This window comes from Mytilus edulis, chromosome 11, assembly GCF_963676685.1.
Source record: "Mytilus edulis chromosome 11, xbMytEdul2.2, whole genome shotgun sequence".
NCBI lineage: Eukaryota > Metazoa > Mollusca > Bivalvia > Mytilida > Mytilidae > Mytilus > Mytilus edulis.
In genome coordinates this window covers 41,456,360-41,481,105 of record NC_092354.1, presented here as the reverse complement: position 1 = coordinate 41,481,105, position 24,746 = coordinate 41,456,360, and positions in this window count along the sequence as shown.

Sequence of the window (24,746 nt, the reverse complement as noted above, 5' to 3'; positions counted from 1 at the left end):
GCTAAAGATAAATTTGTTAACATATGAATTTTTAATTGCCAAACATGCTGTTAATTGAACAATCTATTGTTCAACATAGGGGTGTGTAAAAAACTGCCAGATTTGACTGCATATTTTTCTTTTTTTTTTGAAAAAAATATATATCAAACCTTAATAATGCAGCTTTTTGAGTATCCAATTTTTAACGTGTTCCGAAATGTAGCTTCGTCAAAAGAATTTTTCAAAGTTGGGTCATTTTGTCTATATGAATGTCGGTAAATTCGTATGATCGAGCACACCGACAAGTGTATCGTTTGGACAACTCGATATAATGTAATCAATATACGTGACAAATAACCTAATGTGAAGTTTATTAAAATCATCATAACATAATTGATCAACACATTATATTTGAAAAACATGAGTCCTGTAATATAAGACTTTAAAGGTTCATATCATTTACACAAATGATATGAACCTTCGAATTCTTATAATATCGGAATAGAAAATATGTGATCCGAATGAACCATGCACGTGTATTGAAGAAGACTTTGCACTTTTATGAAGTACAGGGGGTAAGGTGTTTTTCTTAAACAATATTATGATCCCAAATTTGAGGAATTTTGTTGGCAATACTTTTAAAGAAACACTACATATAGGAAAGTATATGTTAAATCTCAATGTATTATTATTATGAAAAAACCTTCCCCCTCCCCCGGTTTGGCATGTAATGGTTGAAACCTAAGGTGATTCGCACTAACTGCCTAAAAGAGGAATCATTCCATAAAACATCCATTTGATATCCTTTCAATGCCAGACACTGTATATATATAGTGTTGAAAATCTGGCTAAACTTGTGCTGGATCAGACACTTGAATCTTACATCGTTATTGATGTTATTTAAAGCAATTAGTTTAACGGGCCATCCGGAACTGTTAGATTTTATGACAGTCTTCCTTCCATACAGAACATCACTGCAAAATAATTTGAACATTCAATTAGGTGATTATAATATTATTTGACAATCCAAAGAGAACCTGAAAATATTAGACCAACGTACGTTTGAACAGAGATGCTAAAAAAATTCCCCCCAAAAAACCCCAGCCATTTTACTTTACAATCAAATTGAAAAAAGTCGTTAGTTGAATGTCCCATCATCCTTTGGTTGTAGACCCCAGATAAATATAATCTAAATTTCGTAGCATTTTCACCCCCCCTTTTTTTAACTGAATTTGTTCAAGGTATAGTTGTTTTACCCCTTTTCAGATTTCAGTATGTCATGTTGTATATATTTTATAAATTAGATGAATTTCTAGTAAGTTTCTACGATATTCTTTATCATTTGACAAAATACTATGCATCTGAATTAAATTGTTTACTATTTGAAAAAGCGGGCCTTCTTATACTTGAATTTACCTCCCATTATTTCACATATCAACACAAATTAAAAACTACCAATCTTTGCTGCATATCAATTTTTTTCCCAGAAAAAAAATATATCATGCAACATAATCAACTTTACAAATTGGGAGAAAATCAAGGTGTTCCGACCATTGGATAGTATTTAGAAAAAATTATGAAACTTAAGGATGGCATGATTACATGTTTGATCCCTGACGACACTGAAAATCGAAAATTCACGCATTTACCTATCATATGATGATACAATGAGGTGATAAACTTAACAAGAAATAATTTACCTGATTCGTTATCATATTCACATTAAGTTGACACGTCTTAGTTCGTTTATGCTAGCTCATTTTAAACAAGCTAAACAATTACTAAACTGGTCCGCCGTCCCATCTATAGCTTTGCACCGAAGGAACGAGTTGGTGTCATTGTCACATTGGCATTAATTGGACGAGTTTTACAAATTCAACGATTCGCTAATAAAATTGACCAATTATAGTGATAGGAAATTGACCTCAAATGTTAATACTGTGATGCCGCAAAATAAATAAGTATCTGTTAATTAACCCCATGGTAGTAGCGCAGATAAATGACCAACGAGCGTGTTAACATGTTCTTGACAAACTGAGCCGGTATCTTTTATTCCCTTAAGAACTCAGTAGGGTTATAAATGTGCTAATTTCTTGTTTTATTTCCTATCAGTATAACACATAATTAACATAGCACATGATGTACTAGTCTCGTCGAATTATCAAATCCCGTGGTCAGGATTCTGACCACGGGATTTAGGCCATACCTGTTGTCAGTGTAGCGATAAGTGAACACAACAGGGGTCCAGTTTAAACAATTACAGCATCATCCGTTTTTTTTTTACCGATTACCTCTAGTCAGAAGAGCGCACTGTTTACAGGGGAGGTAATATTTTGTCACCAGTTTGCCCACTGTTTACCCCTCAAAATTTACTATGAGTACAGAGAAACTTGTACATCTAGGAAAGTTTTAAGGCATGGCAGGAACTAGATATATAAAAGTTATATAAAGTATATACGTTTTAGAAAGTTAAAAACTTACCTGGATTATGATTTCTAGTTTTTTCCAGTCTGCAGAAGATAGAAATATAAACAAACACCCGAGTTTCATTTGATACGGTCCACTCATTTACACAGTTTAAATCACCCAGTGTCTGCAGTTGTCAATTGTCCATCTATACTACTCACAACATGTATTATATGAGAGGAGATTCTCAAACCTCTTTCCCGACTTAATTTATTTTGGCACCTTCTACACTACAGGAATGAAAAAACTGGAAAGCAAAATATATTAACATTTATAATTTTCTAAAACATAAAATGCAGTTACAATTTATATATCTAGTTCCTGCCATCCCTTAAAACTTTTGCAGGTGAATAGGTGTGTCTGTACTCAGAGTAAAATTTGTGGTGTAAATACGGCCATATTAGCCAAAATTAAGGTTATGATGATCCTTAAAAACGAAACCAAAAGTAATAGACTAAATCAATTATGACATGATATATATGTAGTTGGGAAACATCGGAAACCAAAAGTTCTGATAAGGGACAACTTAACCCAGATTTGTGTAAATTAAATTAAACAAAAACATTCAAGTATAACTTTAGTTTTAATATACTAGTATATTATTTTTTCATTTTACTTTTTACTTTTTAAAATTTTAGTTGACGAGTGAATACACATATTCGTTTTTTACGCCAATGCAGCTTGACACTTTCTTTGTTTTGGATTAATTGATCTGTATGCTTAAGACAGTCGTTTTATTGGCAATTACAGTATAACATTGTCATTTTTTCGCAAAGGAGTTCTTTTGTCAAAAGGCCAAGGTATATTAGAGGCGTTTTTGGCCCCTTCCCAAATAAATTTATATATACATCATTGATAGCCTTGGTATAAATGTATTAAAAACCTATGATTTTTTTTTATGTTCCAGTGAAATGAAGGTTGCCTAGCAACGGTTTTATCAAATAGCCAAATTAACACTTATGCATTGCTTTCTCATTACATGTTAACATAATTCAAAATAGTATTGTTTGCTTAACAATAACTTGAGGTTGCAAATGAACAGTCACTTCAATTTCAGTATATTAGTAGCACCACTAAGAATAGAAACGGGGAGATTTGCAAAATATAATTTTAAAAGATCGAGTCTGTGATAGTTGTACCAATATTTTAGAAGATGAAGCCCATGTTATTTTATCGTGTCTATGATATGACGATTTTAGAAAAAAAAATAATTTGATGAAGCAACACATTTTAATGGTGATTTTATGTCTTTTGATGATAAACAGAAATTTGTGTTTTATTTACAGATAATAATATGATTCGTAGCTGTGTCAAAACCTGTAATCTTATTTTAAATAGACGTAGAAATGTTTTATACTGTAAATAATGTTAATGTCAATATGTTTTATAATAGATGAGTTCTTTATATAATTTTTAATGTTATAGTCTCTTGTAATTCTGTACAGAATGGCTCTCTTTTTATATTTTTACATTTAATGTAATGTTGTGTTATATATATTTACTAGAACACCCCCACGAAATCGCAGGCATTCATGGCGTAGTTTAAAGTATGTAAAGTGTTGTTGGAAGAATTTTGTAAAATATTGAATGATGGAGAATTTCAGCAAAAGTATCATAAGTCATAGGTTATTGGGGACAGGAAAATGTTTTTTTTTTATCCCTCTTCCTTTATTTCCAAAATTCCGAATTTTTGGTTTTCTATCAATTTCAATATGAACATACATTTAGTATATATTATGACAATTTACAGGGGCGGATCCAGCCATTTAAAAAAATGGAGGTCCCAACCCAGAGTAACGGGGGGGGGGGGGGGGGGGGGTTCCAACTATATGCTCCCATTTAAATGCATTGATCGGCCAAAAAAGGGGGGTTCCAACCCCCGGAACCCCTCTAGATCGGCCAATGATTTAAATAAGGAGCCTGTAATTCAGTGGTTGTCGTTTGTTTATGTGTTACATACTTGTTTTTCGTTCATTTTTTGTACATACATAAGGCCTTTAGTTTTCTCGTTTGAATTGTTTTTACATTGTCATTTCGGGGCTTTTTAAAGTTGAGTATGCGGTATTGACTTTGCTCGTTGTTGAAGGCCGTACGGTGACCTATAATAGTTGTTAATTTCTGTGTCATTTTGGTCTCTTGTAGAGAGTTGTCTCAAAATGGCAATTATACCACATCTTCTTTTTTTTGTAATCAATGAATTTTGTAAAAGATTAAATGATTGGAAAATTTCAGAAAAGGTATCAAAAGTTCACATGAATAATTTTAGCGCTTATCTGTATATTATGAACATTCATTACTATAAAACAAAAAGTGTATTTAATTTCAATTCTAAGTTTACTAATCGATTACAGATCCTCTCTATTTAATAAACTCTGTGACCGCCGTGGATAGTAAACTTGAAAATGATAGCAGATAGAATTCTGAAAATACACTTTATTCGTAGAATATGTATGTTCAAAGTATACAGAAAAACGTAAACCGGAAGTCTAATCTGACTTAAAATTTCGTCCAATGACTGGATAATATCCGGATGCCTTTTTTCTCGTTTTTTTCCCAAAATAACTCATTTTGAATAATCATATGAATGGACGACAAATGCGACTATGCACTGTACCTATAGGACACAGAGGCGTGTTGATTAATATTAATGTATTGTGGAAAGAAGAGAAGCGACACACAATATGAGGTCTTTTCGTTTAATAGTATAGATGAGAGATGAGACTTATAATAAAATATTGAATTGAATTGAATGTAATTTTATACATAAGGTGAGACGTAAATAAAATATTGAAATATTGAATACTATATTTAAATGTTAATTATATAATAATGTTGTGTTTAACATTGACTATGCGAAAATAGTAGCCAGGGTGAGAGACAATAGTGCACGACCCGAAGGGGAGTGCACTATTGTCTCAAACCCTGGCTACTATTTTCCATAGTCAATGTTAAACACAACATTAATATCATTATTATACTGACTGTTTACTATTTTGAATAGTGACAGTAGTGTATTTCAGTGTAAAAAAAAATGCGCTTTATGTAACATATAGATGTATTTATACTGCAACTAGTTGTGTTTATTTCCTAAATATAGAAGCATAGTTATATTTTGTATAATGTCAATTTCATCATGGAACACTTTCTCCACAATCAGAGGTCCATTAAGGGATACAAAAGGGTTTTTTTTACGATTAAAAAAGCTATGATTTTTTTAATTTAAGTTGCAGTATAAAAACAATACTCGTATAACTCAATAACTTACAAAAAAAATAATGATAGAGGATCATAACTATTTATCTGTAAACAAATTACTTCTAAAGTATTCAAACAATTTTGGCTTCAACGGCAGTAAGCAGAAGTAAACAAAGAACGAAAACGACAAAGAACGAAAACGTTCTAACAGAAACTACAGTAATTTAAAGTCTCTTACAATGTCACAGAAATTTAAATGAATATATCTCCTATTTCCCCCTGATTGTTCAATTGTAATAGTTTATTAATTGCCATGCTTATAAATCCAACCCACTTGTCTGTCAAAGCAACTAAGCTCCGCCTTTGCACGTGAAATTGACAATGATTGACATGAAAATCAATAGTCTGTTGCAACAGCAAGGCATACTATTTTCGCATAGTGCAGTTAACGCTATATATTTCTTTAAAAAACTATGCAAAAATAGAGCAATTTTTCTATAGAAGGACATTCTTACAGGAAGTATAATAATCTTGTAATTATATGGGATACCTAGACACTGTATATATGAGCCTATATTGCCTATGTTTTACATGTATTATTTATTTCCATTGTTAGAATTCATATTGATACATGTATATGACCTAATTCTTTAATTGAAAAACAGACAAATTGTATAAATGACAATAGATAGGACATGTCTTAAATATGTGATGCATTTAAATGCATATGTTCCATCAGCCGCAAGTTCAGTACTTGTCATTTGTTGGTGTGCATCATAGGTGTTTCTTGTTATTGTTCTTTATATCAAATAAAACTTTGGTATTCTGTTTGAATTTTTTCCCACTAATCACTCTGGGGACATTTATAGCTTCATGTTTGGTGTGAGCTAAAGCTTTGTGTTAAAGGCCGTATATTCACCTAGAATTTATAACTTTCAATACATTGTCACTTGGATGGAGAATTGTCTCATTGTCACTCATAACACAACATATTTATCCATCGGATCACCAACAGTGATGGTGATACATAGCTGTGTACATTCTGTATATACAACTCGTCTAAACATCAACCCAACAATGTTAGATATGTAAATTTGCTTTCCTAAATGTTTTGTTCTTCCCTCGCCGGGATTCGAACCCATGCTACTTAGATATCGTGACACCAAATCGCCTGCACTGTAGCCATCCCGCTAGACCACACGACCACCTGGGCTTCATGGAAATGAAGCTTGCGGTCTCCGGGTGTTACCTTTCCACGTCAGTAAAATGTAAGGAAATGGGGTCTTGGGATATTTAATATGGCATACCTTCTTATTGTTTTCCTGTGATCATTTAAATAAGATGGCCCTTGTGTTTCCTCGTCGTCTGTTGTTAAATCTTTTCTCTTCCCTTCTTTCTTTTTTAATGATGGTGTTTTCTTTTTAATATTATTTTCATCAGCATACTGAAAAATAATAAAATTGCATTAAGATATGTTTCATTCTAATTTAGTTAAATCACCACCATTAAATTTGGATTGCTTGTTTGCGAGAATTGGGGTCGTTGATAAAAAAATTGGTAATATTTTTTTTTATGGACATGGTACATTTATTAGTGACTGATAAGAAAACTGAAAAAGAATAATGAAAATACACATGTAAAAACAAAATATTATCCATGCCATAGTTATATTAAAGTTATTGTGTTTTTTACATTTTTTTTTTACACCACATGACAAATGGATGAGGACAATATTTCACATATTACTAGAATTAAAAAATTGATGTCTTAAACCACTGTTTCTATTATATATTTTACCTGAATAAATCAATAAATGAATAAATAATTCATTAATAAAACTTTTAAGTTTAAATGTATCAGTTTTCATTCAAGTATGTCAACATCAACAAACACAATATCGCCCAATTAAAACGATAAAGTTTTACCTTTAAGAAGGTTAAGTGTGTGTTTATATTTTTCTCTAAAACAATCTGATAATAGAAATAGCTAATGTGTTAAAGAGTCAACAATGTGACAGAAGAAAAAGAGTCAAAAGCCATCAAAGGATCGTCAACTCACAGAGAAAAGGACTCATACAAGTATGAGATATTCTGCTGCATTGTAATAAATATATGCATGTTTTAATTAACCCATACCCAATTTCCTGGCTCTCTTATTCCTGGATATTTCTTATGTCGAGGTGATGTTATTTCTGACAATAAAGCTAAATCATAGAATGCTGTTAGTTTGGCTACCATCTTTTCCCATAATGCAGTGTTTTTCTCTATTCTTTGTATGAATATGTCATATGGATTTAGTGTTCTTACGACAAAATCAATCCATGGAGAGTCACATATGTGTAGCAATGCCTGACACTGGATCACACTGGTAAAAGTAGTTATGGTTGTTTTAAGTCGCAGAGTAGTGTTCGTTCCAGATGATACTTTTTCCCCAAAAAAATTTTCAACTATGTTGCTGCCTGAGTAAGCGTTAGATTTTTGTCATGAACAAGATTTTTATTTTCCAGCAGTCCTATTTCATTATTTTCTTTATCAATCACTTTTCTATCAGGGCTAGCGGGCAAATATTTTTGTTTGTTAATAATAAGTCCACAAGGTTCAACTTTTATCTCAAAATTGTCTTTTCCTTTGATATTAATATATTCTTGTATGGTAATTTTTCCTCGCGCAGGCCAATTCTAGTAGCTTTATTTTCATTTAAGATTGCTGTATATCAGCTGTAGGACAAGAGGTGTCACTTTAATACTGGGCTTTCTTTTAAAAACATTGCCAAAATTTGAAGCTGTTTGTCTTTTCTTGCGTTCATTTTTCCAATTTTCACTGCAAACCTGACTTTTAGTGTCCTTCTCATGTTGGATTATTTCAGAGGTTGTTATTTCTATATTGTTCTGTAGAAATTTGTATTTAAATTTTGTAAGCTCATTTTCTGAAACATCACTTTCAGGTTGAATCGATTCATTACCATTGTGTTGTTTGGCTTTATTGCTGTTGCTTTCTTTTAGAGATGACATTTTTCTTTTCAATCTTTTTTCTTTTATTTCTTTTTTATCTTTGCGTTTGTCGTTGTTATCAATACACTTCTCTCTCTGTTGGTACAGCTTATCAAAATATATGTTGTTTCTGTGGTTTGAGCCCATACATTCGGTGACCAATTAGGACCTAGATTGTAACGTAATGCACCGGCATAGCACCGGGTATGCCAAGCACCCCTATTACAATGATTCAACATTTTTCCTCCATCAAATTTTGACCTAATGTGCATCCAGCACTCATATCAGCTAAGTTGGTAGTAAAATTTCCAATGACACTGCTTGATTTTTTCGCAACATTGTCCAATAATAAAGAAAGGTCCTGTCTCATCCCTGATTGCAGATCTGATGGGTTCAGGTTGTAATTACCTCTTGAATCTTCTTGGGCTTGTAGCGATGTCCCAGCATTCCAAAACTCAGACTGTTCTTGAAATATATCTTCAGATTCAACTTCACTTTCATCATCTTGATTTTGGTCCTGGTGTGACACGTTTGATTTTGCTTTACAGAAGTCTGGGTTGCATAGTTTATGATATCCATATATGTGGGAGGTTGTGTTTCTTATGTCATGTTCCTTTTACATAACTTTCCTTTTCCCTTGTAAGATGGGTTTTCTGTAACTAATTTTTTCCAGGTTTGACCGTAAGCACTTTGTAATGTGGTTGGCACATTCCAATTTCTTAACATGTTTGCCCCAAACTGGAACGCGATCCATTATTTGAGCATGCATTGATGAATCCCCATCAGCTATAAAGTTCATGTATCTTACACCATGATCATTTGCCTTCAAAACCCCTTCGATAATAACATCCAATTCCATCGGTTGGCATGATTGATTCCAATTTTTAAAACATTCGTGCTGTTTTGGTGTTGTTCCTAGGGATTTGTTTCTTTTTGCAAATGTAACAATACTTGTTTCGTATTCCTACATGTAATATTCTTGTTTGTTTCTGCCCCAATTATAACGGCTACACCTCCTAACGCGTTATATGTATGTTTATGTGATCTTTTGATCCAACCCCTATCACATATTACAGTGACTGATGGAATTCCTGAAAATTAATGTTTAAAAATTGAGTTACTGATAGCCATCTTCAAATTATCTCCCCTTCATGATGTTTATATGTTAAGAATGTTACTTCATGCTCATTTATCATGGATGAATAGAACTATATGTAGTTTCCTTAAAAATATGAATATTCCTTAAAATACATTTAAAGATGAAAGAGTAAAACTGTTTAACTTACTAAATATGCAGTCACATGCTACATGATACAATCAGCACACAATTATGCTTATACAACTTCATCAGTAAATTAAAAACGGAAAGAAGATTTATTGAAATCTGATATTGTACATTTACATTATAATGGACAGTCCGATGGAAAAAATATATATTTTTTTTACATATATTACATGTATTTATATTGGTCTATTACGGTGTCATGAGAGAACATTAAGAGTTCATTAATTTTCTACAGTAAATAATAAATCTGTTGTAAAGATGCATTTGTATAAAACCAAATCACACATAAGATGTGACATGTTTTTATCTTTTAAAGAAAAAGAAATCAAGTTCAAACAATAACAATCCTATGAGCATGTTGAGTCAGCGATAGTGTTTGTGTAACTTTTATAAAGAACACATCACATCGTTGGAAGTTTTCTAAAATAAATTATATATTTTGTACTGATTCATCTTTTTAATTGTAATTGTATCAGTGTAGAGCTGATATGCATGATATGTATTCACATCTACATTGCATTTTTATTCTTTTTCAATTGGTAGTGGTACACTGGCACATAACAAAAATATGTGTTCTTGTATATATATATATGTATATGCTATTATATTTGTATATGTAAATTCTATAAGCTGTATTGGTTCTGAATAAAAGACTATTATTTTTATATATGTTGATTGATTGATTGTTGATTGCTTAACGTCCAGTGGCAAATTGTATATATATGTGCTAACCTTCATCATCATGATATTTGTTTTTATCTATAGCTATTTTTTGTCTGTTCTTCAATGGCCAATGACATTTCTCTGTCTACAACTTTCTTCCACCAGGAATTGATTTCATTTTCAATAACCTGGTATGTGTTCTGTTGAAGAATAAACAAACAAACTAAAAATAGTCTTCTGATAAATATTCATGTAATATACATGTTATATAATTTCCATAATTTATATCTTAATCCATGTACAAATTTAATGTAAATTATTTTGCTCCTTCGGTTAACACCTCTATATTTACATTAAATGACCAAACAAGACTATATGTTGTAATATATTTTATTTCGTTTGAAATTGGTGTTTTCCCGTTTGCTATTAGTGGTAATTATTTATAGATGGGAACTAGTATAACTAGTTCTGCAACAGTATGTACTATTTATAGAGTTTGATGTCGGGTGTATAATGCACGAGGAAAGTTTTGGCGGTTTCTACGGTGGGATTTAATGGTACTATATAAAGTTTGGCATTTAAATGTAATATTATCGAAGGTGCTCGCAGTTGCGTCGAACTGAAGTTGGTCACATTGGTAAATTGACAGTTGCTGCTATGTTTATTACATACGTACAGTCGTTGGAGGTATTAACCGAGGAAAAAGAAAAGATGCGAATGAGAAACAATGTTATATGGAAGTATTATGAATGTAGTTGAGTATAATGTTGATTTTAATTACAATTTTAAAATTAAGTCTGGAGATCAAATTATTAACGTTAAAGTGAATTTAAAATATAATGTATACTTTTGGAAAACCGTTTTACAGGCTTATAATTTATTTTAGATACGATATAATTTGGTTATATAATTCCATTCAATAATGAAGCTTGTTGTGTTCATTAATCTTAAATCAGCTTTTAAGCATGCAATTTTTGTTGAAGTCTTTATGAAATTCTATAATTGTAGCAATGAAATAGAGTGTCCATAATTTGTATTAAATCCGATAGCTGTTTCAGTACAAAGTTCAGGTATAGAAAGACGTGTACTAGATTTGAGTCGTGTAAACAAATATATATAAACGAAAGATCAAATTTGAAGGTGTTAATGGAGTCTAAACGTTTGTACATAATTCAATATATGTATACATTTTATTTGAAGCATAGATGAGAATTGTGATCATCAAAGATTTCATTTTTTCCCCCTAGAAATTTGACTAAAATCAGATTATTTACTTTCACAGTTTTACTAGAAAACGATCAGAGTTTTAGTACAATATTGGAGAGCTGTAAGTATTCCGATTGTGGTTTATTTAGACGACTGATAGGGAACAGCAGAAAGTTCTGAAATTTGTGAAATTATGGACTTGCAGGTTAAAAGTGAGTTAGTAAAAATATGGTTTTATTTTAAACTATAGTAAGACTAGAGCATATGGACACCAGTTCAAATTATAGAATGACTAGGTGTTAATTGTAATTTAAAATAAGGGACATTAGAAATACCTGTTAAAATTTAAGAGTTTATAAAACATTATATCTGTTTTATTTGCATGAATGCGATATTACTATTAATTGTGGAAATTTAGTTAAAGTGGGTTGAAAAATAATTTTAAGGTTAACAGCATTTTCAGGTATTTGTCAATTATGATGAGGCTTTTATGTATGACGATCTTGTAGAGCTTATTGTGATTCTTTTGTATTTTGAAAGACAAAAATTGGGTTTGGGTATTTTGAATATGACAAATCTAATTTAAGGCATCTTTTATATTTTCATAGAATACCTGAGAGGATTTGTTTTTTTTTCCGATGCCACTGAATATGCAGATGTACTAGGTAATAAATGTAACACATTTTAAGAGAGATAAATCGGAGTGAACCAAGAGTTAAACTTGGAGAGAATTAAAAACGGTAAGCAGTTATATTTTACAATCCGTACATAACCTATTGAGTGGATAATTAGTTTAGATTTACACCGATAATTAGAATGTATAAACTAAAGAAAATAAGAAAAGTTTGTATGAAGTAGGAGCTTCAGACACAGCTTTAGAGTTTTTAACGATATGCTTAAACTGTATTAGATATGATCAAAACTGAATGGATTCCTAGAGATAAATATATAAAAGCTGACAAATTTAGTAAAATTTTGATTTCGAAGATCCGGGTGTTTCAGATATCAATTTCAAATAATTTGATCTGTTACGGTGTTCATTCATTTGTGATTTATTTACCGACAGAAGAAATATGGTGTTGTAGTTTGTCTTAAAGTTTGTTTTTTTTTTACACCTGGAACATTGAGTGTTGATGCATTTGCATATGATTGGTCATCATTTAATAACTACATTAGTTTGGATAGTTCCTACATGTATAATTATTTGATTGATAGGGTTATTTAATAAATTTTATACTGCATATGCGAAAAGTAACAGCTACATTAATGGTACTTAAGTGAAAATCAGCTGTGAATTGTTTACAGTACGAATATTAAGGCTATATAAAATATTTCCGTGATTAGAGAAATCAAATTCAGTTTTATGCAAGGATCGGACGAATACAGCATTTTTGATATGCAACCATTTAACAGTAATTTGTTAGATTTAATTCGGTCTGCCTACTAATAGTAATTTAGAAGGTATATATTTAAATAAGATACACTTATAAGGGTATTGCACACAGTGTCTACAGTTTATTCGTGAACAATATAGCTGTTCTGTGACATAATATACAGTATTAGGATGGACTTTGTATGGAATTTCATGAGCTATGTTGTACCATAGATGTACAGTGTAGCAGTGTGATTAGATGTTGATGTATGTAGATATGAGATATGTACATGATGTATATATGTATAGACTTTCATGAGTTGTGTTGCACAGTGTAACATAAAGTATCGCAATGTGGTTAGAAGTTTAATTTTTCACGTGTCGTTAGTTTACGGAGAAATACTGAATTGTATGTACAGTACTAGTGTATAGTTTGTATAAGGTTAAGATATGTGATTATTTTATAGCGGACATTTTCCTCTGATACTATCACTTTATAGGCCGGTGTAGACCTGAGGTGTAGACAGGGCATCATTCAAGTTCCAATCATATTATGAATGTACAATGATACATGTATATTTGTTTTTAAAACAATACACGTCCGAGTATGTCTAGCGAGACGTCTTGTCGCATTGGATCGGATCCAGGTTTCCAGTTGATCCCTTTATTAGGTTTATTGGATTGTTCCTAGCCGGCGGGGTAGTTCCTGAGTTATTCATTTATTCAGTTATTGTGTTTAGATTCATGCCAACCATACATAATTTATTGTTTGTATATGATTCACATTAATTTAGTCAAGTTGTACCTAATAGTTCATGTATATATCCTGGTTTCGTTTTGGGAAAAATTGTGGTCTTTGTTTTTTCATATGTTATATAGATATGAGATATGTATATGTATATATATATAGACTTTCACGAGCTATGTTGTACAGTGTACCATAAAGAATCACAGTGTGATTAGAAATTGATGTATGTGCACATAATAAAGAATCACACAATGTGATTAGAAGTTGATGTATGTAGATATGAAATATGTATATGTATAGACTTTCGTGAGCTATGTTGCACAGTGTAACATAAAGAATCACACAGTGTGATTAGAAGTTGATGTATGTAGATATGAGATATGTATATGTTTTGACTTTCATGAGCTATGTTGCACAGTGTAACATAAAGAATCGCACAGTGTGATTAGAAGTTGTATATAGATATGAAGTATGTATATATCTATAGAAGTTTAATGTTTATCTAATTAACATACATGTATATATGAAGTTTTTGATTGTTTTCTTCTATTTGCAGAATCAATGGAAACAGTCTGGGAAATTATCCAATGATTCAAGATTTGAAAAATTGTCTTTGCATTACCATCTCATGTGGAAGCGTCAGTCTAGTTCACTATATATATTTACCGTTTTGAAATATAAATTTTATTTTGGAAAGTTACGTTTTTGGTGTTCCGATTGCCGATTTGGATATGAGATCAGTCCTGTTAAGTGGTTAAAGATTTATCTGAAATTAACTTGTTTAGAATCTGATTTCATTTTTGTTTTGTGTTCTCTTTGAAGTCGCGAAGTGTTTACTAGCTAAGAGAAGATAATACACCTTTATCGTACTATAGAGCTCGTGATGTCAGTTTGAAGATGGTTATATGAAGAAAAATTTTAGATCTGACATCAGTTGGTAATATCTTTTTGTATCGGCATCTTATTCTGATCTGTTTCATTTCCTTTGTTTCGATGTTACTGCGAGCAACTAATCCTATATCTGTGTTCGTTTTGTTTATAGCCTATTGAATTTAGAGATTAAATACTTTAAATTCGGACGAGCAGGGCGAGGGAGAATTTAAATATATTTTATTTCGTTTGAAATTGGTGTTTTCCCGTTTGCTATTAGTGGTAATTATTTATAGATGGGAACTAGTATAACTAGTTCTGCAACAGTATGTACTATTTATAGAGTTTGATGTCGGGTGTATAATGCACGAGGAAAGTTTTGGCGGTTTCTACGGTGGGATTTAATGGTACTATATAAAGTTTGGCATTTAAATGTAATATTATCGAAGGTGCTCGCAGTTGCGTCGAACTGAAGTTGGTCGCATTGGTAAATTGACAGTTGCTGCTATGTTTATTACATACGTACAGTCGTTGGAGGTATTAACCGAGGAAAAAGAAAAGATGCGAATGAGAAACAATGTTATATGTCATGGATTTATATGTCAGTGGTTTGAATCGGAAGAAATATGTAGAAGAAAGTAAAATAAAATATTGTATCGCAAGAGAAAATGATATGTTACTGCGAGCAACTAATCCTATATCTGTGTTCGTTTTGTTTATAGCCTATTGAATTTAGAGATTAAATACTTTAAATTCGGACGAGCAGGGCGAGGGAGAATTTAAAGGTCATTAAATGCATATTTTGGCGTTAATATTGATTCACTTATAGGGTTTTTGCATTGGAACTAACCACATTTATTCAAAAATCAGTTATCGTTCAATCTCTAATTGTTCATGAAGATGCTGTTTTTTGCTGGAAGTTTTGGTTGATGGTTAATATGTACCGATTATCAGGTTATCTGCATGTTGATATCGTAAAATATCAGCTGCGAGACATAATATGAAGCTTTTTGTCGAGTGAGCGTAGCGAACGAGATCAAAAAGCCTTCATATTATGTCAAGCAGCTGATATTTTACAATATCAATATGCAGATAATCTGATAATCGATTTATCGGGCTATATTTGCGTGTTTCAGAAGTGTTTTCTTTGTTTCACCAGCACACAAAAGATGACTTGATAAGTTCGGGTCAAAGTTATTAACGTCGGTTCAAACATTATGACGTCGCTGATATGTCCGGGTCAAAGTTATTAAGGCCGGGTCAACGTATTTGACGTCACAAAGACATGATACGGAATAATATTAAGAGCTGAACAGAGTGATATAGACAGTGGGACGACCGATAATTAGGTTTAAACGTTGCATACCCATATTATTGGCTAAATAGTGGCGGTTTGCCTGAATTCTACTTGACCGATTATCAGAGCTGATATTATCACACTGATTTAGACACGTTTTTCGGTTGTTTTTTGTTTTTTTTAACTTTCGATGTAAAGTGTTGAATCAAAAACAATTAATAGCTTTAATGTTCATTCTAATCAAAATAGTTAAAGGTTTCAACCAGTTGCAGGTATATAAAATGGTAAAAGAAATATTGATTTCTGATTACTAGAATTAAGTCTGGTCACGCATTATCTTTCACGATCAAAATAATGCGTTGCCTGATCTTTCGCGATCAAGTTTGATGAAAATTCAACAAAATTCAAGGTTTTCGTAAACAAATTAACGCTTTTAAGGGAAGAACATTATATTTCACTTTACTATCAGATACACCAAAGATTAAATTTTAAATATATCATGATATAGGTACAACTTGCGTGTTTTTCTAGTTATTTCCATAGACAAGCATTGCGCCTTTTGTGTTTATTCGTAAAGTACTGGATATTTTCTTTATCTTATTGCACAGTAATGTTAAGAAGTTGAACCATTTTGACAGACATATTTGTTTGTTCGGATTTGTTCCGCGTTTGGAAAATTAAGCGATTTTTTCACAGATTCTGACCTAGAATTTACATTAAAATTCTTTCACGATCCGGTACCAGAGCTTTCACGGTCGTCTCGCAATACTTGACTACCGTTAGATATTCTTTCACGATCATTTCTCTCGTTAAACCGAATGGCACCCGTGGTACTGCATTGTAGCGGCATTAGCCTGCTTTATTTTTTTTTAAATCTACAAGGCTGTATGTTACATGCAAGAGATATGGGTCTCTATTAACACAGGTCAGCCATTTATCGTTCCCTACGGTACCCAAGGACTATCATGGTTTCTCAAGACCATACTGGCAATTGGGTTAAAGAGAGCCCCTAAAGTTTAGTCTGTAAAATTTTCTACCCAGAGGGTTGATCGAACCAGGAACCTTTCAGTTGGCAGTATAACAATCAATGAATCATGACAATAGATCTTGGCTGTAAAGTTGAATCCCCCCACACTCGCGTTTCGTCTACATAAGACTCATCATCAAAGAGGGATGAAAGATACCAAAGGGACAGTCAAACTCATAAATCTAAAATAAACTGACAACGCCATGGATAAAAATGAAAAAGACAAACAGACAAACAATAATACACATGACACAACATAGAAAACTAAAGAATAAGCAACACGAACCCCACCAAAAACTAGGGGTGATCTCAGGTGCTCCGGACGGATAAGTAAATGTTTCGAAATTCAAACATTGTCAGTTAAATATCTGCGGATAAATATGGAGAACGAAAGCGAAAGAAGACATGGAAAGGAACGTAAACAAACACGTAACATGTGAAACTAAATAGATGGTAAATGTTAAATAACGGCTTTGATTACAAACTTGATAAGACATAATCATTCCCAATGTCATTTATTTTAAGATGATATAATTTATGATTGGTAATATCGCATAGAAAATAAATGGGCCATTCCAGTTAATTTCTGACAGGTGGGGATGGATGGGGAGATTTTTTATCATACGTATCAGAAAAAAAACATCGTGAAAAACTACCTATCAGATCTAAAAAAAATAAGACCTATCAGAAGTAGAGTTTCTGTTCATATTGGGTGGATGGGCGTTCATGGGGAAAAATGACCTTTCAGAATTTTTTACTCAAGGATTGTACCCATCAGAATTGTAAATACAATACCAGATAATGCATGATACGAAACTATCTACATTCCAACGCACCCCTAAGATCTGACATAGGCATTTCTGTAACCCCTATGATGTAATTTTTTTTTATTATTTACTGCTGCAAGACCCTCAGAAGTTTTTTGCGTATAAGTATACGTGTCAGATGAAAAACCCCAAAAAATCACCCATAAGATGTATAAATTTCACACTCCTCAGAAAAGACCATCCATCCCCCTTTAGCAGATATTAACTGGAATGGCCCAATTTATGGGTGGTAATATCGCATAGAAAATAAATTTCATCAATCCAGCACACGAAACTCGTTGGAAAAAATGGCTGCAACACGTTTTCACTCATATTTAAATTTCTTCGGGCAAACTATGAATATTTCGAAGTAGAATCCTATTTTAATTTCTAGCATCCACTAGATATGATCACAATTTATCGATTTAACATAGATATAACTAAAACATGTAGAAATAGTGTTCCAATCTCTTCATTCATTTTTTTTCCTGAGACGTGTTGGCAGAAAAAACAAAGGTATTTGAATTTATGCAGATATATAATCAAAACAAGTTATTCTGTATTCTTCATATAATTTGTATTATTCTTATTCTCAATTTAACTGTATTACATTTATATAAGTTTTTGACAATAAGATACATATATTAGTTTATTTAAGGTTCAATCAATCCTTAATTTGGACGCCATTATTAATTTTCAGTTTGTTATGATGAACCTTAATTGACTAGGATTGTAAGTTTTGCTATCAAAGGTCGGTGGTTTCCTCCATGCACTACGGTTTCCTCCACCAATAACTTGAAAACTGACTGCCACGAAACAGCCTAAAAGTGACGTTAAAACAACAAAAATCAAAACAATCCACACTTTGTCTCTGTCTTGAAAAAAGCTATATTGTTAAAGGGAGATAAACGAAAAAATATACCTATGGCACGCCAGTAATAAAATAACACAATACAAATCAAACAAGTTAAATTTCATGCAGTTGGTTGATTGCTATTTGATTACTTTGACTGTGCATTCTGATTTTATCTGAAACTCCTGAAGGTTTACATAACTCTATAATTAAAACATTTTTTTTGCAATTACAACGAGCTTGTTTCTAACCTTATTTTGAACTGTTTTACGATCAGACAATCTGTGATCAACTGTGATAACGTGCTTTTCTATATGTGCGTGTAAATTTGAACTATATTTATTTATTTATTTATTTATTTTTATTTTTAATAATGATGCACACTGTACAGTGCGTCATACGCCTGTTTGGCTGGCTGAAAACTACTTGTAAATATGAATGCAATTGTTTGTCATAATTCAGGTAGCAATTTAATATTAAAATATGCACTCATTCACAACTCTATAGATAATCTAAATTCGTATTTCAATTCAATTCAATATTTCATTGAAGTCTCATCTCTCATCTGATATTTGGTATATGGATTCTTTTTGAAAAACAAAGAGCTGATAGACAAGCACAAAATAAAGACATGAGTAAATTTGATCTTTTAGCAATTGATGGTACTAAATCAAATAAACACAAAAGTTCAATCAATCATTAATTTTTTTTTTTAAATCGACTCATACTATCAATTATGGTGGCGTTCTATTGCCCATAAATTGTTAACATGTGCTACATATAAATCGGGGACACATCAACACCAAGATCATCTTTCATAGAATTACAGACAACTGAAAGGTTGAAGTCTTATAATTGACTACTCCATAGGCTTACATGCAAACAGGCTGATCTTTGAAAATAAAAAAAAAATAAAAACTGCTCAATAGAAAAAATAATTTATGTTCATATCATGTATGTACTTATGTAAAATTGTGCTTTAATCGGGAAAAAACGTGGGTCATGCCAAGAAGAATAAAAAGTTACGCAATCCTTAAGTCAAAACATTTTTGTTCTACTTTCTGTTTGCTGTTTTTACTAGGCCGCACCACTTCCAGTAAACATGATATCCTTCCACTTTCCTGAATTGATATCGCCCAAAAGATGCAAGATTTTTAAAAAGTCTATATATATGTTTCTATTCAGCATAAACATACATGTATAATCAAACAGAACAAATTGAGTTCAGAAAAAAATGCACTATTTTGTTACCCTCCATGTTTTGACTGAGTTGTAATACAAGACTGGTACCTGAAACTTGTTAAAACTTACTTTTAGAATGATTAGCAAAGTGTTTGTAACTAATTTTTGATCATCGATATTTTTTCTCTGGTGAAAACTTGCTATATTTTCCATGAATGCAGTTTAGCATGATATTTGATTTTAAAACACCTAAAAAATAATTCTTTTGCAAATTAATCATTTAAAATTGCCAAACGAAGCGGACACCGCACCACTTGTCATGAAAAAATTTGCACACGACACTTAGAATGTTGTCCCTCTTCTGCGCAAAATGTAAAGTGTAAATCTGCCTCAACTTTTAATTATGCATTTTCATTGGTTTTTTTAAACGAAAAGTAATTGTTGGTTACTTTTGCAAAATCGTAACTATTGTGAAAGAACGGAGATTGATGTTCACTCATACTACGGTACATGTAAACACTATCATGAATATTTAAAAATTTAATCAAAATATTTTTAAATATGAACAATTGATTATAAATTAAATATTATTGTAAGGAGCGTTTATTTCATAAAATTGATTCACTTCTTCGTCAAACTAAACAACAAGTATTTACAGATACATGAAATATTTACCAGTACTGTATTGTAAACGAATCATAAGAAATAGTATAATAATGTATTCATATAAACAATAATCACAAAGTCATGTGTTTTTCTCCATTATATTAATTTGCCTGATTTAACGTTGCTTCAACATCTGCGAAAAATGACAATTAGTTGCCTACGAATGTTGCCTGTGGATTAACTAGATTAACAGAACTACCTGTCATTCCGTAACACCTTAATTCGTTCATGTTTTTGTTGCCTTTTCGTGTCTCAAACCAAAGTACCAATTTTCTAGTATAAATGTATTGTGAACTTTTTTTCACACATGATTTTTCCCATGTTAACATTTTATCATGAATTTTTCATCTATTTTGTTTTATTGTTTGTTTTTTTTGTGTAACGTACAGTGGGAACTATTTCATGGCTAAATTTTTAAAATACGAGTAAAATTGTAGTTGGTGACAATAATAATAATACAAAAAAAAAATTTAAACTTGCTTTAATTGATTAAAAATACTATAAGCCTTGTCTGGTCAGGTTAAATTTGTAAAAAATTTATCGAGAAACAATATCATAATTAATTGATATTTTTTTGTTGTTTTTTTAGTCGTATGTTATCCACCTTTAAATATTTCTATTCAATAAAATTAATATAGTTGATTTAAGACGACATTTTTTTTAATTAGTATTTATTGTAGTAAATTTGATATGATTATCATCAACAGTAAATATTAATTATTGGTTAAAAATATTTACTCGTGCATTGATCGGCGGCAACGCCCGAGCATTTACAAATAAATTGTAAAACATCATACGCAAATAGGTCCGTGCATTACAATGGAATGGGCAAATTTTTCCTCATTGTAATAACATTTTCCCATAATTAATAATCAATGATGATTTGCTATTTGAATAAGAAAGATTATATAATAAATATTATTTTGTTTGTTAATTTTAATAATGAAATATCGAAAAATATTGTAAATATTTACTTGACCTATAACGTTTATTGCTATTTCAATTAATCTTAACACGTGAACCTAATTATAAAGGTTAAAGAAGTTGTGGCGGTAAAAGCGCTCTTACCATCCTAAATCTTACAGGATCTCATTACAAGCAAGTAAATTGGTTGACAATAAAAATTCTAGGATATTATATATACATTATGCTAAAAATATTCGTAATTCTTGTCTATTCTATGTGTTGTTTCTGCGCTGAACATGTATCGGAAGTTACGAGCGAAATATTCGACATCGCATATAAGACAAAGATAATTTCCAGCGGAACAACGTTCAAAAATTTAACGGCTTTCTCCAAAATATCCTGTGCCCAATCCTGCTCTACAGAGACTTTCTGCTGTTCGGCAAGTTATGACAATGAAACAAATGCATGTCAACTGGATTACCTTCACCAGCCTTATACAGAGCAATCGGAGAGCGGATTATTAATTAAAAAGATGGACATAACAGGTAACTTACATTTTGATTAATATATTAAGTTATCCGGGCATCAATACACCAACACAAATTTAGAATATTTGTACACAACTACGATATACAAAATGAACACCTGAAACTATTTAGCACAATGTTAAGTGCATACGATACATTAACAGGGGAGGCAATGACGTTGCTAACGTAAAATGTTATTTTCGCGATGTCAAACTGTGACATATATATCGGGAAAAGATGCATTTTTTGACTGATTTTTTTCATTCAAACTGATTTCATTTGAAAACGAGTGCATGGACCCCTATTTTTTAAAACGACATTTTGTTTCATTTTGCAGGGAGATTATGTGGACCAAATTTTACAAAACTGTAAATAGTGCATTTTAAAAAAAAAATTTGATAAATATATAGCAAAAATTGACGTTTTTTTCTCAATTCATGGCAATCTCATAAATATGAGTTATTTCTGAATAAAAAAAGCAACCAACCAAAATAACGTTTTATAATGATTGATTGATTGTTGGTTGCTTAACGTCCAGTGGCAAATATTCCATGCATGTTCAGGACGAGAACAAGTTTAAAACAATAATTACAATAGGTAGGTCTCGAAATAGAGGCCGTCCGGGATGATGGTCGGGGAAATTTGAACTGGCACTGAAAAATAAGGGTATATTGGATAGAAAAAGAAATGTTGCCTTGCAACAGGCCACCTACAGACCATTCAACGAGTTGTTGCAAGGGTTATTTACGTGCAAAGAGCGTGGCACTCTCTTTAAAAAGGCATCGGATTTAACGTCCTCATTCTGACCGGACGTTGCCTCAAACTTGATACATCCCACACGGGCAAACGGACTCCCCACTTTGGCAAGCGTTTTACTGCCGGTTGGAAGAAGACCAAGTGACCAAATGTGTTTCCCCAGTCACCTTTGGGGTCGTGTTATACTCAAACAGAAATGTAATGTAATTATTCGAGTGTCAACTCAATTAAACAACTGTTATGAATTTAACGTCATAATGTTGAAAAGAGGAACACAATGATTATGATACCACTATACAAAAAATCAGACAACAACAAAAACAAAACTCATTTGTACTCGCTGCGAAGCTGAAAACATAAATGAATTCAATATTTTTCGACTCTGCATGTTCATTGCATTGAATATATCTAATGTTCCACTTTTTTAGGACAACTCCCGATAATGTGCTTGACGAGGAATGATTGCCATGAATTACCAAGTGGGACTCCTGAAGGAGTTTATACCATTAATCCCCCTGGCAGGGGTGTGGTCCATGTTTACTGTGAAGCAGTTGGTTGGACGGTAAGTTCACACTGTTATTAGTAATGAGTTCAAACCATCAATCCCCCTGGTAGGGGTGTGGTCCATGTTTACTGTGAAGCAGTTGGTTGGACGGTAAGTTCATACTGTTATTAGTAATGAGTTCAAACCATCAATCCCCCTGGTAGGGGTGTGGTCCATGTTTACTGTGAAGCAGCTGGTTGGACGGTAACTTCACACTGTTATTAGTAATGAGTTCACACCATCAATCCCCCTGGTAGTGGTGTGGTCCATGTTTACTGTGAAGCAGCTGGTTGGACGGTAACTTCACACTGTTATTAGTAATGAGTTCACACCATAAATCCCCCTGGTAGTGGTGTGGTCCATGTTTACTGTGAAGCAGCTGGTTGGACGGTAACTTCACACTGTTATTAGTAATGAGTTCACACCATAAATCCCCCTGGTAGTGGTGTGGTCCATGTTTACTGTGAAGCAGCTGGTTGGACGGTAACTTCACACTGTTATTAGTAATGAGTTCACACCATAAATCCCCCTGGTAGTGGTGTGGTCCATGTTTACTGTGAAGCAGCTGGTTGGACGGTAACTTCACACTGTTATTAGTAATGAGTTCACACCATAAATCCCCCTGGTAGTGGTGTGGTCCATGTTTACTGTGAAGCAGCTGGTTGGACGGTAACTTCACACTGTTATTAGTAATGGGTTCAAACCATCAATCCCCCTGGTAGGGGTGTGGTCCATGTTTACTGTGAAGCAGTTGGTTGGACGGTAAGTTCACACTGTTATTAGTAATGAGTTCAAACCATCAATCCCCCTGGTAGGGGTGTGGTCCATGTTTACTGTGAAGCAGCTGGTTGGACGGTAAGTTCACACTGTTATTAGTAATGAGTTCACACCATAAATCCCCCTAGCAGGGGTGTGGTCCATGTTTACTATGAAGTAGAGAGTTTGGACGGTGAGTTCATACAGTCAATAGTTGTAAGTTAATACCATTAATCCCCCTGACAGCGGTGTGATCAATGTTTATTGTGAAACAGAGGGTTTTATGATAAGTTCACACTATCGATGGTTGTGGGTTTACATGAATTCAGATATAGGCCATAGTTTTCTTAACGTTTACTGTGAAACAGAAAACAAACTGTAGTCTGAATATTTAAAGCCTTCTTCAAGGATCTATAAAGAAAATTCGAAACATACCATTAACAGAGGTCTTGAATATTAAGACTAAACATATTGCCTTGTTCAGATGTTGTTTCATAAAGACATAAATAATATCAAAACTATGTGTGTCCTTGTCGTTTGTTGGTGGCAGTTTAGTTACGTTGCATTGCTCAGTTGCTGTCATATTCACCTTGATACCACATCTTTACAAGTTCACATACTTTCAGTTTTAAATTTTTCTGCATGAACATCAA